Source organism: Salvelinus alpinus, chromosome 2 (genome assembly GCF_045679555.1).
Source record: "Salvelinus alpinus chromosome 2, SLU_Salpinus.1, whole genome shotgun sequence".
In the NCBI taxonomy this organism is placed as follows: domain Eukaryota; kingdom Metazoa; phylum Chordata; class Actinopteri; order Salmoniformes; family Salmonidae; genus Salvelinus; species Salvelinus alpinus.
Window position 1 is genome coordinate 113,632,676 of NC_092087.1, and position 14,080 is coordinate 113,646,755.

Genomic DNA, 14,080 nt, shown 5'->3' on the forward strand with positions numbered 1-14,080 from the left:
TTCCCTGTTGTAGAAACATCTGTTGGGTTGGTAGAATGTGGAAAGACCCACCTCATTGGTTAATATTCACTGTAGTAGAAACATCTGTTGGGTTGGTAGAATGTGGAAAGACCCACCTCATTGGTTAATATTCACTGTAGTAGAAACATCTGTTGGGTTGGTAGAATGTGGAAAGACCCACCTCATTGGTTAATATTCCCTGTAGCAGAAACATCTGTTGGGTTGGTAGAATGTGGAAAGACCCACCTCATTGGTTAATATCCACTGTTGTAGAAACATTTGTTGGGTTGGTAGAATTTAGAAGTAGGTTTTAAATTCATACTTATTACAAATCTGCAGTTGTCTGACTATTATATTATTATTTAATGAAATAAATGTAAAAATGCACTTTTTGTCTGAAAATAAAATATGATCCTCAACTGCGTTTCCCCTCCAGTCAGCAGACGGCGATGTGCGTCTTTCAGGCGACGCTGCCAGCGTGACGTATAATCTAGTGGACGGTTCTTCATAAACAGCTCGTCAACCACCTCGGTAGCTTGCTAGCCAACATAGCCGAAAGATTCAAGCTATTTATACGCTTTCGGTGTATATTACCTACTGTGTTTTAGCCACACTTCTGTCGTATCAACTTGTTAACCTATTTAATTGAATATTACGTTATTTTGTATTAGTCAGCTATAGTAGCTGGCTGGTTAAGTTAGCACTAGCCTAGTCGCTAATGATAGCTAGCTAGCTAACATCCCCGACCATGAGGTCAGTAAGCTTCTCCCCTCTTGTTAAAGAAGAGGCGGTCTGCTGGACGGAGAAAGAAGCTCTGGGGCTGAACATTGTCGTGAAAGAAGAAGAGGAAGTCACAGTAAAACAAGAAGTAGAGGATGAGGCTGTTACAGTGAAAGAAGAGAAAGACGTTACAGTGAAAGAAGAGGAAGATTCGTTCACAGTGAAAGAAGAGGATGCAGTTTTTGGAGTGAAGAAGGAAGGGGAGATTACTGTCACATTGAAAGATGAAGAGGAGGAGATAGGAGATCTGATTAACACCAGTAAGTACCGCCTTAAATTTGTTTTTAACTTTGGATATTCAGAGTTGGCTCGTCAATACCTCTTCAACGGAGGGCCCAGGATGATGACTGATATGTCTAGAATCAGACGACGTAGAGAGCAAGCTACCCCTTGTTTTCTCCGTTCCGTTTCCAAAAAGTGGCTTATCATATTTATTTGAGAAGGGTCTATCTGCTGACCGCAGACTGGGGGGCATGGCATGTAGTGATTTTCATGTAGTGATGATTTACTACACACCGTGCCCCCCCAATAGTGCCATGCGAGAGTTGGGTTGGCTACAACAAAGATTATGGATATACTGACAAGATGTCTCTCCGCCCTCACAAGGGGAGTAGTTGTCCACAAAGCGGCACTGTGGGTTGTCTAGCTCCCGCCTATCCTGTCTTTGGATTGGTGGATACATCTTATTATTGTAATCTATTGTTTATGTTCTATGAGGGCTGTTGTCGTCAACCGCCTGTATTCAATGGAGAGAGATGCTAAGCTACTAGCATGAATATGCATAGCGATTTGGAGACAACTCCTATAGTGTTTTTATCAAAGTTGTCGGTATGTCACGTGTCCACATAACAACTTAAGCATTACGAAACTTCTGTTGGATCAAGTAAACCTCACGTAGCAAATAAGCCATTCATTTTGTTGTTGACCAAATTCGACACTTTCCACATTGGGTTAATAATTGTTTCCACTTGGATACAACCTACTGTAGCCTACTGGCATGACCTAGAGAGATACAACCTACTGTAACCTACCGGCATGACCTAGAGAGTTACAACCTACTGTAACCTACTGGCTTGACCTAGAGAGTTACAACCTACTGTAGCCTACTGGCATGACCTAGAGAGATACAACCTACTGTAACCTACTGGCATGACCTAGAGAGATACAACCTACTGTAACCTACTGGCTTGACCTAGAGAGATACAACCTACTGTAACCTACTGGCATGACCTAGAGAGATACAACCTACTGTAACCTACTGGCTTGACCTAGAGAGATACAACCTACTGTAACCTACTGGCATGACCTAGAGAGATACAACCTACTGTAGCCTACTGGCTTGACCTATAAAGCTAAAGTTTTTAAATTCCTGGATTTTAAATGAATATTTTCCACATATTCTTCCTATCCACATGTGGGTTTCCTCTCTTTTGTCGTTCTCTCTAAACCAATAACAGACAACTACTGTGGGTCTCCCAATCACAGCTGGATGTGATACAGCCTGGATTCGAACCAGGGACTGTAGTGACGCCTCTTGCACTGAGATGCAGTGACTTAGACTGCTGCGTCCGTGTGTGTGTCTGTTAACTATTTAACTGTACTAGAATGCTTCAAAGGCAGCAAAACATTTTTATATCGGTTTCGTTTTTTGGGCATGGAAAATATTGGCCAAAAATGTAATATCGGTGCATCCCATTATTCTAAAATGGGTTATATTATACATTTTTCCCTCATCAATCTACACACAATACCCCACAATGCCATCACAATACCCCATAATGCCAAAGCAAAAAAACGTTTTAGATTTTTTGCAAGTGTATTAAAACTATTCCCCATGATAACTAATCTTAGTAATGTAAGATGTACGATCCCAGGATAACTAGTCTCAGAGTAATGTTAGATCCCAGGATAACTAGTCTCAGAGTAAGGTAAGTCTCAGATAGTTTTAACCCATTACAGTCTAAGACCTGTCTGAGGGGGAGGTTCTTCTAAGCTATATGGAATTGTTTTAAGAAGGTTTAAACAACATGAAGGGCTTCCCCTGTATTGTGCTGTTTTAAGAAGGTTATACCAAGGATAATTTTGCTATTTGATTTTGAACTGTAAGACCCATGGAAGTATCAACAAAAATGATTTGTCCATACTGCTATAACCCATAGAACACCAGTAACCATAGTAACACATTGGATAACATTCACAACATAGAACACCAGTAACCATAGTAACACATTGGATAACATTCACAACATGGAACAACAGTAACCATAGTAACACATTGGATAACATTCACAACATGGAACAACAGTAACCATAGTAACACATTGGATAACATTCACAACATGGAACAACAGTAACCATAGTAACATTGTTTCCCCCAGAACATCTAAAGGAAGTTTGTTCTGAAGTGTCTGTCTGATATCTAAGAGATGTAAAAAATTATATCTATATTTTTACATGTCTTTAAGTCTTTAACCCCTTTTTTGTCACTTAAATCTTTCCACATTTTGTTACGTTACAGCCTTATTCTACAATGGATTAAATAAATAAAAATCCTCATCAGTCTACACACAATACCCCGTAATGACAAAGAGAAAATAGGTTTGGAGAAAAAATGTCACATTTATTAAAAATTAAAAACAGAAATACCTTATTTACATAAGTATTCAGACCCTTTGCTATGAGACTTGAAATTGACCTCAGGTGCATCCTGTTTCCATTGATCATTGTTGAGATGTTTCTACAGCTTGATTGGAGTCCACCTGTGGTAATTTCAATTGATTGGACATGATTTGGAAAGGCACACACCTGTCTGGCTACCACAGCATTCTGAAGCGATACGCCATCCCATCTGGTTTGCGCTTAGTGGGACTATCATTTGTTTTTCAACAGGACTATAAACCAACACACCTCCAGGCTGTGTAAGGGTTATTTGACCAAAAAGGAGAGTGATGGAGTGCTGCACCAGATTACCTGGCCTTCACAATCACCTGACCTCAACCCAATTGAGATGGTTTGGGATGAGTTGGACCACAGAGTGAAGGAAAGCAGCCAAAAAGTGCTCAGCATATGTGGGAACTCCTTCAAGACTGTTGGAAAAGCATTCCAGGTGAAGCTGGTTGAGAGAATGCCAAGAGTGTGCAAAGCTGTCATCAAGGCAAAGGGTGGCTACTTTGAAAAATCGAATTGTTTACCACTTTTTTGGGGGTTACTACATGATTCCATTAAAACTACTTCCGGCGCCGACCTAGATGGCCGCCTCGCTTCACGTTCCTTGGAAAATATGCAAAATAAAAATATATATTTTGTTTTTTTATGTGTTATTCCTTACATTGGTACCCCAGGTAATCTTAGGTTTCATTACATACAGTCGGGAGGAACTACTGAATATAAGAGCAACGTCAACTCACCATCGTTACAACCAGGAATATGACTTTCCCGAAACGGATCCAGTGTTTTGCCTTCCACCCAATACAATGGATCTGATCCCAGCCGGCGACCCTATGCGACGCCGTAAAAGGGGCAAACGTAGCGGTCTCTTGGTCAGGCTTCGGAGACGGGCACATCGCGCTCCACTCCCTAGCATACTACTCGCCAATGTCCAGTGTCTTGACAATAAGGTTGATGAAATCCGAGCAAGGGTAACATTCCAGAGAGACATCAGAGATTGGAACGTTCTCTGCTTCACGGAAACATGGCTCACTCAAGAGGCGCTAACGGAGTCGGTGCAGCCAGCTGGTTTCTTCACGCATCGCGCCGACAGAAACATACATCTTTCTGGTAAGAAGAGGGCCGGGAGTGTATGCCTTATGATTAACGAGATGTGGTGTGATCATAACAACATACAGGAACTCAAGTCATTCTGTTCACCTGATCTAGAATTCCTCACAATCAAATGTCGACCGCATTATCTACCAAGGGAATTCTCTTCGATTATAATCACAGCCGTATATATTCCCCCCCAAGCAGACACATCGATGGCCCTGAACGAACTTTATCTGACTCTTTGTAAACTGAAAACCACACACCCTGAGGCTGCATTCATCGTAGCTGGGGATTTTAACAAGGCTAATCTGAAAACAAAACTCCCTAAATTCTATCAGCATATCGATTGTGCTACCAGGGCTGGTAAAACCTTGGATCATTGTTATACTAACTTCCGCGACGCATATAAGGCCCTCCCCCGCCCTCCTTCCGGAAAAGCTGACCACGACTCCATTTTGTTGCTTCCAGCCTACAAACTGAAACTAAAACAACAAGCTCCCTCGCTCAGGTCTGTTCAACGCTGGTCCGACCAATCTGATTCCACGCTTCAAGACTGCTTCGATCACGCGGATTGGAATATGTTCCGCATTGCGTCCAACAACAATATTGACGAATACGCTGATTCGGTGAGCGAGTTCATTAGAAAGTGCATTGACGATGTCGTACCCACAGCAACGATTAAAACATTCCCAAACCAGAAACCGTGGATTGACGGCAGCATTCGCGTGAAACTGAAAGCGCAAACCACTGCTTTTAACCAGGGCAAGGTGACCGGAAACATGACCGAATACAAACAGTGTAGCTATTCTCTCCGCAAGGCAATCAAACAAGCTAAGTCCCAGTATAGAGACAAAGTAGAGTCGCAATTCAACAGCTCAGACACACAAGAGGTATGTGGCAGGGTCTACAGTCAATCACGGATTACAAAAAGAAAACCAGCCCCGTCACGGACCAGGATGTCTTGCTCCCAGACAGGCTAAATAACTTTTTTGCTCGCTTTGAGGACAATACAGTGCCACTGACACGGCCCGCTACCAAAACCTGCGGGCTCTCCTTCACTGCAGCCGAGGTGAGTAAAACATTTAAACGTGTTAACCCTCGCAAGGCTGCAGGCCCAGACGGCATTCCCAGCCGCGACCTCAGAGCATGCGCAGACCAGCTGGCTGGTGTGTTTACGGACATATTCAATCGATCCTTATCCCAGTCTGCTGTTCCCACATGCTTCAAGAGGGCCACCATTGTTCCTGTTCCCAAGAAAGCTAAGGTAACTGAGCTAAACGACTACCGCCCTGTAGCACTCACTTCCGTCATCATGAAGTGCTTTGAGAGACTAGTCAAGGACCATATCACCTCCACCCTACCTGACACCCTAGACCCACTCCAATTTGCTTAACGACCCAATAGGTCCACAGACGACGCAATCGCAACCACACTGCACACTGCCCTAACCCATCTGGACAAGAGGAATACCTATGTGAGAATGCTGTTCAACGACTACAGCTCAGCATTTAACACCATAGTACCCTCCAAACTCGTCATCAAGCTTGAGACCCTGGGTCTCGACCCCGTCCTGTGCAACTGGGTCCTGGACTTCCTGACGGGCCGCCCCCAGATGGTGAGGGTAGGAAACAACATCTCCACCCCGCTGATCCTCAACATTGGGGCCCCACAAGGGTGCGTTCTGAGCCCTCTTCTGTACTCCCTGTTCACCCACGACTGCGTGGCCATGCACGCCTCCAACTCAATCATCAAGTTTGCGGATGACACTACAGTGGTAGGCTTGATTACCAACAACGACGAGACGGCCTACAGGGAGGAGGTGAGGGCCCTCGGAGTGTGGTGTCAGGAAAATAACCTCACACTCAACGTCAACAAAACAAAGGAGATGATTGTGGACTTCAGGAAACAGCAGAGGGAGCACCCCCCTATCCACATCGACGGGACAGTAGTGGAGAAGGTGGAAAGTTTTAAGTCCCTCTGTGTACACATCACGGACAAACTGAATTGGTCCACCCACACAGACAGCGTTGTGAAGAAGGCGCAGCAGCGCCTCTTCAACCTCAGGAGGCTGAAGAAATTCGCCTTGTCACCAAAAACACTCACAAACTTCTACAGATGCACAATCAAGAGCATCCTGTCGGGCTGTATCACCGCCTGGTACGGCAACTGCTCCGCCCACAACCGTAAGGCTCTCCAGATGGTAGTGAGGTCTGCACAACGCATCACCGGGGGCAAACTACCTGCCCTCCAGGACACCTACACCACCCGATGTCACAGGAAGGCCATAAAGATCATCAAGGACAACAACCACCCAAGCCACTGCCTGTTGACCCCCTATCATCCAGAAGGCGAGGACAGTACAGGTGCATCAAAGCAGGGACCGAGAGACTGAAAAACAGCTTCTATCTCAAGGCCATCAGACTGTTAAACAGCCACCACTAACATTTAGTGGCCGCTGCCAACATACTGACTCAACTCCAGCCACTTTAATAATGGGAATTGATGTAAATTATGTAAAAATGTACCACTAGCCACTTTAAAAAATGCCACTTAATATAATGTTTATATACCCTACATTACTCATCTCATATGTATATGTATATACTGTACTCTATATCATCTACTGCATCTTGCCATCTTTATGTAAACATGTATCACTAGCCACTTTAAACTATGCCACTTTATGTTTACATACCCTACATTACTCATCTCATACGTATATACTGTACTCTATACCAGTTACTGCATCTTGCCTATGCCGTTCTGTACCATCACTCATTCATATATCTTTATGTACATATTCTTTATCCCTTTACACTTGTGTGTATAAGGTAGTAGTTGTGGAATTGTTAGATTAGATTACTTGTTGGTTATTACTGCATTGTCGGAACTAGAAGCACAAGCATTTCGCTACACTCGCATTAACATCTGCTAACCATGTGTATGTGACAAATAAAATTTGATTTGATTTATTTCATAGTTTTGATTTCTTCACTATTATTCTACAATGTAGATAAAATGGTTAAACAAATAATTATAACCCTTGAATGAGTAGGTGTGTCCAAACTTTTGACTGGTACTGTATATCTCATGAATGTTTTTACATTCAGTTACATGAAGTCACTTTCTTACCACTTCTTCCATAGTCAAACATGTAAGGAAAGATTTTTTTAAATCAAAGGGGATGCTGTCAAAAATGTATTGAATTCAAATGGATTTACCCAGCCTGCAAAGCACTACAGCCACTCTGTGATGACCAGTTCTGCTCTTTTATTGAGGGATCTAGTCTAGATTAAACCTCATAGGAAGACAGTTTTATCATGTGGAGGTTTCATTTAGGTCTCTGTTTAACGACATACTATGTGCGTCTTTGCAAGGAGAGAAACCAGACTCTCACTCTGACAGCGGGAAGAGTCCTTCAGGGGAACCAGACCCAGAGACGCCCAAACCAGCGAGACAACACCACTGCTCCCACTGTGAAAATAGTTTTTGCTGGTTAGGGAACCTAAAACTGCATGAGAGGACACACACTGGAGAAAAGCCTTTCCAATGTTCCCACTGTGGAATGAGTTTTATTCAGTTATGGGACCTACAAACTCATGAGAGGATACACACAGGAGAAACGCCTTACCAATGTTCCCAGTGTGAAAATAGTTTTACCATGTTAACTAACCTGAAAAGGCATGAGAGAATACACACAGGAGAAAAGCATTTTCTGCTCCCAGTAAAAATAGATTTTCACGAATGGCGTACCTTAAAGCTCATGAGAGGATACAGAGGAGAAAAGCCTTTCCAATGCTCCCAGTCTGGAAAGGGTTTTACCTGGTCAAGTAGCCTGAAGGAGCATAAGAGGATAAACACGGTAAAAGTCCTACCACTGCTCTCTGTGTGGAAGGACATTCAGAGATCCTGAAATCAAATGAGAGAATAGAAAGGCTGTATTCTGACTTATATTTTTGACTGAGAATTTGTGTTTTTTGTTTGTGCCACATGAAATCATATTGTGTATGATTACACCTGTCTATATAATGTCCCACAGTTGACAATGCATGTCAGAGCAAACACCAAGCAAAGAGGTCGAATAAATTGTCCTTAGAGCTCCGAGACAGGATTGTGTCGAGGCACAGATCTGGGGAATGGTACCAAAAAATGTCTGCAACATTGAAAGTCCCCAAGAACACAGTGGCCACCATAATTTTTTAATGGAAGAAGTTTGGAAGACTCTTCCTAGAGCTGGCCACCCGGCCAAACTACGCAATCGGGGGAGAAGGGCCTTTGTCAGGGAGGTGACCAAGAACCCGATGGTTACTCTGACAGAGCTCTAGAGTTCCACTGTTGAGACGGGAGAACCTTCCGGAAGGACAACCATCTCTGCAGCACTCCACCAATCAGGCATTTGTGGTAGAGTGGCCAGACGGAAGCCACTCCTCAGTAAAAGGCACCTGACAGCCTGCTTGGAGTTTGCCAAAAAGGCACCTAAAGGACTCTCAGACCATGAGAAACAAGATTCTCTGGTCTGATGAAACCAAGATTGAACTCTTTGGCCTGAATGCCTTTTGGAAACCTCCAAGCTGGCTATCATGTGCCTTTTATTAAGGTATATACATATAGATATATATATATATACATATATATATATAGTCTGTTCAACCTCTCTTTCGTATCGTCCGAGATTCCTAAAGATTGTAAAGCTGCCGTGGTCATCCCCCTCTTCAAAGGGTGTGACACACTAGACCCAAACTGTTACAGACCTATATCCATCCTGCCCTGCCTTTCTAAAGTCTTCGAAAGCCAAGTTAACAAACAGATCACTGACCATTTCGAATTACATTTACATTTAAGTAATTTAGCAGACGCTCTTATCCAGAGCGACTTACAAATTGGTGCATTCACCTTATGACATCCAGTGGAACAGCCACTTTACAATAGTGCATCTAAATCTTTTAAGGGGGGGGGGGGGTGAGAAGGATTACTTTATCCTATCCTAGGTATTCCTTAAAGAGGTGGGGTTTCAGGTGTCTCCGGAAGGTGGTGATTGACTCCGCTGTCCTGGCGTCGTGAGGGAGTTTGTTCCACCATTGGGGGGCCAGAGCAGCGAACAGTTTTGACTGGGCTGAGCGGGAACTGTACTTCCTCAGTGGTAGGGAGGCGAGCAGGCCAGAGGTGGATGAACGCAGTGCCCTTGTTTGGGTGTAGGGCCTGATCAGAGCCTGGAGGTACTGAGGTGCCGTTCCCCTCACAGCTCCGTAGGCAAGCACCATGGTCTTGTAGCGGATGCGAGCTTCAACTGGAAGCCAGTGGAGAGAGCGGAGGAGCGGAGTGACGTGAGAGAACTTGGGAAGGTTGAACACCAGACGGGCTGCGGCGTTCTGGATGAGTTGTAGGGGTTTAATGGCACAGGCAGGGAGCCCAGCCAACAGCGAGTTGCAGTAATCCAGACGGGAGATGACAAGTGCCTGGATTAGGACCTGCGCCGCTTCCTGTGTGAGGCAGGGTCGTACTCTGCGGATGTTGTAGAGCATGAACCTACAGGAACGGGCCACCGCCTTGATGTTAGTTGAGAACGACAGGGTGTTGTCCAGGATCACGCCAAGGTTCTTAGCGCTCTGGGAGGAGGACACAATGGAGTTGTCAACCGTGATGGCGAGATCATGGAACGGGCAGTCCTTCCCCGGGAGGAAGAGCAGCTCCGTCTTGCCGAGGTTCAGCTTGAGGTGGTGATCCGTCATCCACACTGATATGTCTGCCAGACATGCAGAGATGCGATTCGCCACCTGGTCATCAGAAGGGGGAAAGGAGAAGATTAGTTGTGTGTCGTCTGCATAGCAATGATAGGAGAGACCATGTGAGGTTATGACAGAGCCAAGTGACTTGGTGTATAGCGAGAATAGGGGAGGGCCTAGAACAGAGCCCTGGGGGACACCAGTGGTGAGAGCACGTGGTGAGGAGACAGATTCTCGCCACGCCACCTGGTAGGAGCGACCTGTCAGGTAGGACGCAATCCAAGCGTGGGCCGCGCCGGAGATGCCCAACTCGGAGAGGGTGGAGAGGAGGATCTGATGGTTCACAGTATCGAAGGCAGCCGATAGGTCTAGAAGGATGAGAGCAGAGGAGAGAGAGTTAGCTTTAGCAGTGCGGAGCGCCTCCGTGATACAGAGAAGAGCAGTCTCAGTTGAATGACTAGTCTTGAAACCTGACTGATTTGGATCAAGAAGGTCATTCTGAGAGAGATAGCGGGAGAGCTGGCCAAGGACGGCACGTTCAAGAGTTTTGGAGAGAAAAGAAAGAAGGGATACTGGTCTGTAGTTGTTGACATCGGAGGGATCGAGTGTAGGTTTTTTCAGAAGGGGTGCAACTCTCGCTCTCTTGAAGACGGAAGGGACGTAGCCAGCGGTCAGGGATGAGTTGATGAGCGAGGTGAGGTAAGGGAGAAGGTCTCCGGAAATGGTCTGGAGAAGAGAGGAGGGGATAGGGTCAAGCGGGCAGGTTGTTGGGCGGCCGGCCGTCACAAGACGCGAGATTTCATCTGGAGAGAGAGGGGAGAAAGAGGTCAGAGCACAGGGTAGGGCAGTGTGAGCAGAACCAGCGGTGTCGTTTGACTTAGCAAACGAGGATCGGATGTCGTCGACCTTCTTTTCAAAATGGTTGACGAAGTCATCTGCAGAGAGGGAGGAGGGGGGGGGAGGGGGAGGAGGATTCAGGAGGGAGGAGAAGGTGGCAAAGAGCTTCCTAGGGTTAGAGGCAGATGCTTGGAATTTAGAGTGGTAGAAAGTGGCTTTAGCAGCAGAGACAGAAGAGGAAAATGTAGAGAGGAGGGAGTGAAAGGATGCCAGGTCCGCAGGGAGGCGAGTTTTCCTCCATTTCCGCTCGGCTGCCCGGAGCCCTGTTCTGTGAGCTCGCAATGAGTCGTCGAGCCACGGAGCGGGAGGGGAGGACCGAGCCGGCCTGGAGGATAGGGGACAGAGAGAGTCAAAGGATGCAGAAAGGGAGGAGAGGAGGGTTGAGGAGGCAGAATCAGGAGATAGGTTGGAGAAGGTTTGAGCAGAGGGAAGAGATGATAGGATGGAAGAGGAGAGAGTAGCGGGGGAGAGAGAGCGAAGGTTGGGACGGCGCGATACCATCCGAGTAGGGGCAGTGTGGGAAGTGTTGGATGAGAGCGAGAGGGAAAAGGATACAAGGTAGTGGTCGGAGACTTGGAGGGGAGTTGCAATGAGGTTAGTGGAAGAACAGCATCTAGTAAAGATGAGGTCGAGCATATTGCCTGCCTTGTGAGTAGGGGGGGAAGGTGAGAGGGTGAGGTCAAAAGAGGAGAGGAGTGGAAAGGAGGCAGAGAGGAATGAGTCAAAGGTAGACGTGGGGAGGTTAAAGTCGCCCAGAACTGTGAGAGGTGAGCCGTCCTCAGGAAAGGAGCTTATCAAGGCATCAAGCTCATTGATGAACTCTCCGAGGGAACCTGGAGGGCGATAAATGATAAGGATGTTAAGCTTGAAAGGGCTGGTGACTGTGACAGCATGGAATTCAAAGGAGGCGATAGACAGATGGGTAAGGGGAGAAAGAGAGAATGACCACTTGGGAGAGATGAGGATCCCGGTGCCACCACCCCGCTGACCAGAAGCTCTCGGGGTGTGCGAGAACACGTGGGCGGACGAAGAGAGAGCAGTAGGAGTAGCAGTGTTATCTGTGGTGATCCATGTTTCCGTCAGTGCCAAGAAGTCGAGGGACTGGAGGGAGGCATAGGCTGAGATGAACTCTGCCTTGTTGGCCGCAGATCGGCAGTTCCAGAGGCTACCGGAGACCTGGAACTCCACGTGGGTCGTGCGCGCTGGGACCACCAGATTAGGGTGGCCGCGGCCACGCGGTGTGGAGCGTTTGTATGGTCTGTGCAGAGAGGAGAGAACAGGGATAGACAGACACATAGTTGACAGGCTACAGAAGAGGCTATGCTAATGCAAAGGAGATTGGAATGACAAGTGGACTACACGTCTCGAATGTTCAGAAAGTTAAGCTTACGTAGCAAGAATCTTATTGACTAAAATGATTAAAATGATACAGTACTGCTGAAGTAGGCTAGCTGGCAGTGGCTGCGTTGTTGACTTTGTAGGCTAGCTGGCAGTGGCTGCGTTGTTGACACTACACTAATCAAGTCGTTCCGTTGAGTGTAATAGTTTCTACAGTGCTGCTATTCGGGGGCTAGCTGGCTAGCTAGCAGTGTTGATTACGTTACGTTGCGTTAAAAGAACGACAATAGCTGGCTAGCTAACCTAGAAAATCGCTCTAGACTACACAATTATCTTTGATACAAAGACGGCTATGTAGCTAGCTATGTAGCTAGCTACGATCAAACAAATCAAACCGTTGTACTGTAATGAAATGAAATGAAAATGTGATACTACCTGTGGAGCGAAGCGGAATGCGACCGGGTTGTTGAGTGCGGAAGTTCTATTCGGTAGACGTTGGCTAGCTGTTGGCTAGCTAGCAGTGTCTCCTACGTTAAGGATGACAAGTAGCTGGCTAGCTAACCTCGGTAAATTAAGATAATCACTCTAAAACTACACACTCTAAACTACACAATTATCTTGGATACGAAGACAGCAAAGACAACTATGTAGCTAGCTAGCACTACACTAATCAAGTCGTTCAGTTGAGTGTAATAGTTTCTACAGTGCTGCTATTCGGTAGACGTTTGCTAGCTGGCTAGCTGCTGGGCAGATAGCAGTGTAGACTACGTTAGGACGACGGAATACGATAATTACGCAATTATCTTTGATACAAAGACGGCTATGTAGCTAGCTAAGAAGAAATTGCTAAGATTAGACAAATCAAACCGTTGTACTATAATGAAATGTAATGAAATGTAATGAAAAGTTATACTACCTGCGGACCGAAGTGCGAATGCGACCGCTCGCTCCAACCCGAATCCCACCGTACCTTCTCCGCTGTGAAATCCGGTTTCCGAGCTGGTCACGGGTGCACCTCAGCCACGCTCAAGGTACTAAACAATATCATAACCGCCATCAATAAAAGACAGTACTGTGCAGCCGTCTTCATCGACCTGGCCAAGGCTTTTGACTCTGTCAATCACCGTATTCTTATCAGCAGACTCAACAGCCGATAAGAACAACCGATCAATCAACAACCGATCGCTGCCCACACCCGCCCGACTAGCTTCACTACTCTGGACGGTTCTGACTTAGAATATGTGGACAACTACAATACCTAGGTGTCCGGTTAGACTATAAACTCTCATTTCCAATCCAAAATTAAATCTATAATTGGCTTCCTATTTCGCAACAAAGCCTCCTTCACTCACGCTGCCAAACATACCCTCGTAAAACGGATCGGCGATGTAATTTACAAAATAGCCTACAACAATCTACTCAGCAAACTGGATGCAGTCTATCACAGTGCCATCCATTTTGTCACTAAACCCCCATATACCACCCACCACTAGGACCTGTATGCTCTTGTTGGCTGGCCCTCGCTACATATTCGTCGCCAAACTCATTGGCTCCAGGTCATCCATAAGTCTTTGCTAGGT

The 14,080-nt window shown here is 45.9% G+C and overlaps 1 pseudogene; it reads left to right on the forward strand.

The window, feature by feature from the left end:
- Window positions 1-363: 363 nt before the first annotated feature.
- The window catches only part of LOC139547821 (zinc finger protein 271-like), a 145,768-nt pseudogene continuing 132,051 nt past the window's right edge, over window positions 364-14,080 (forward strand).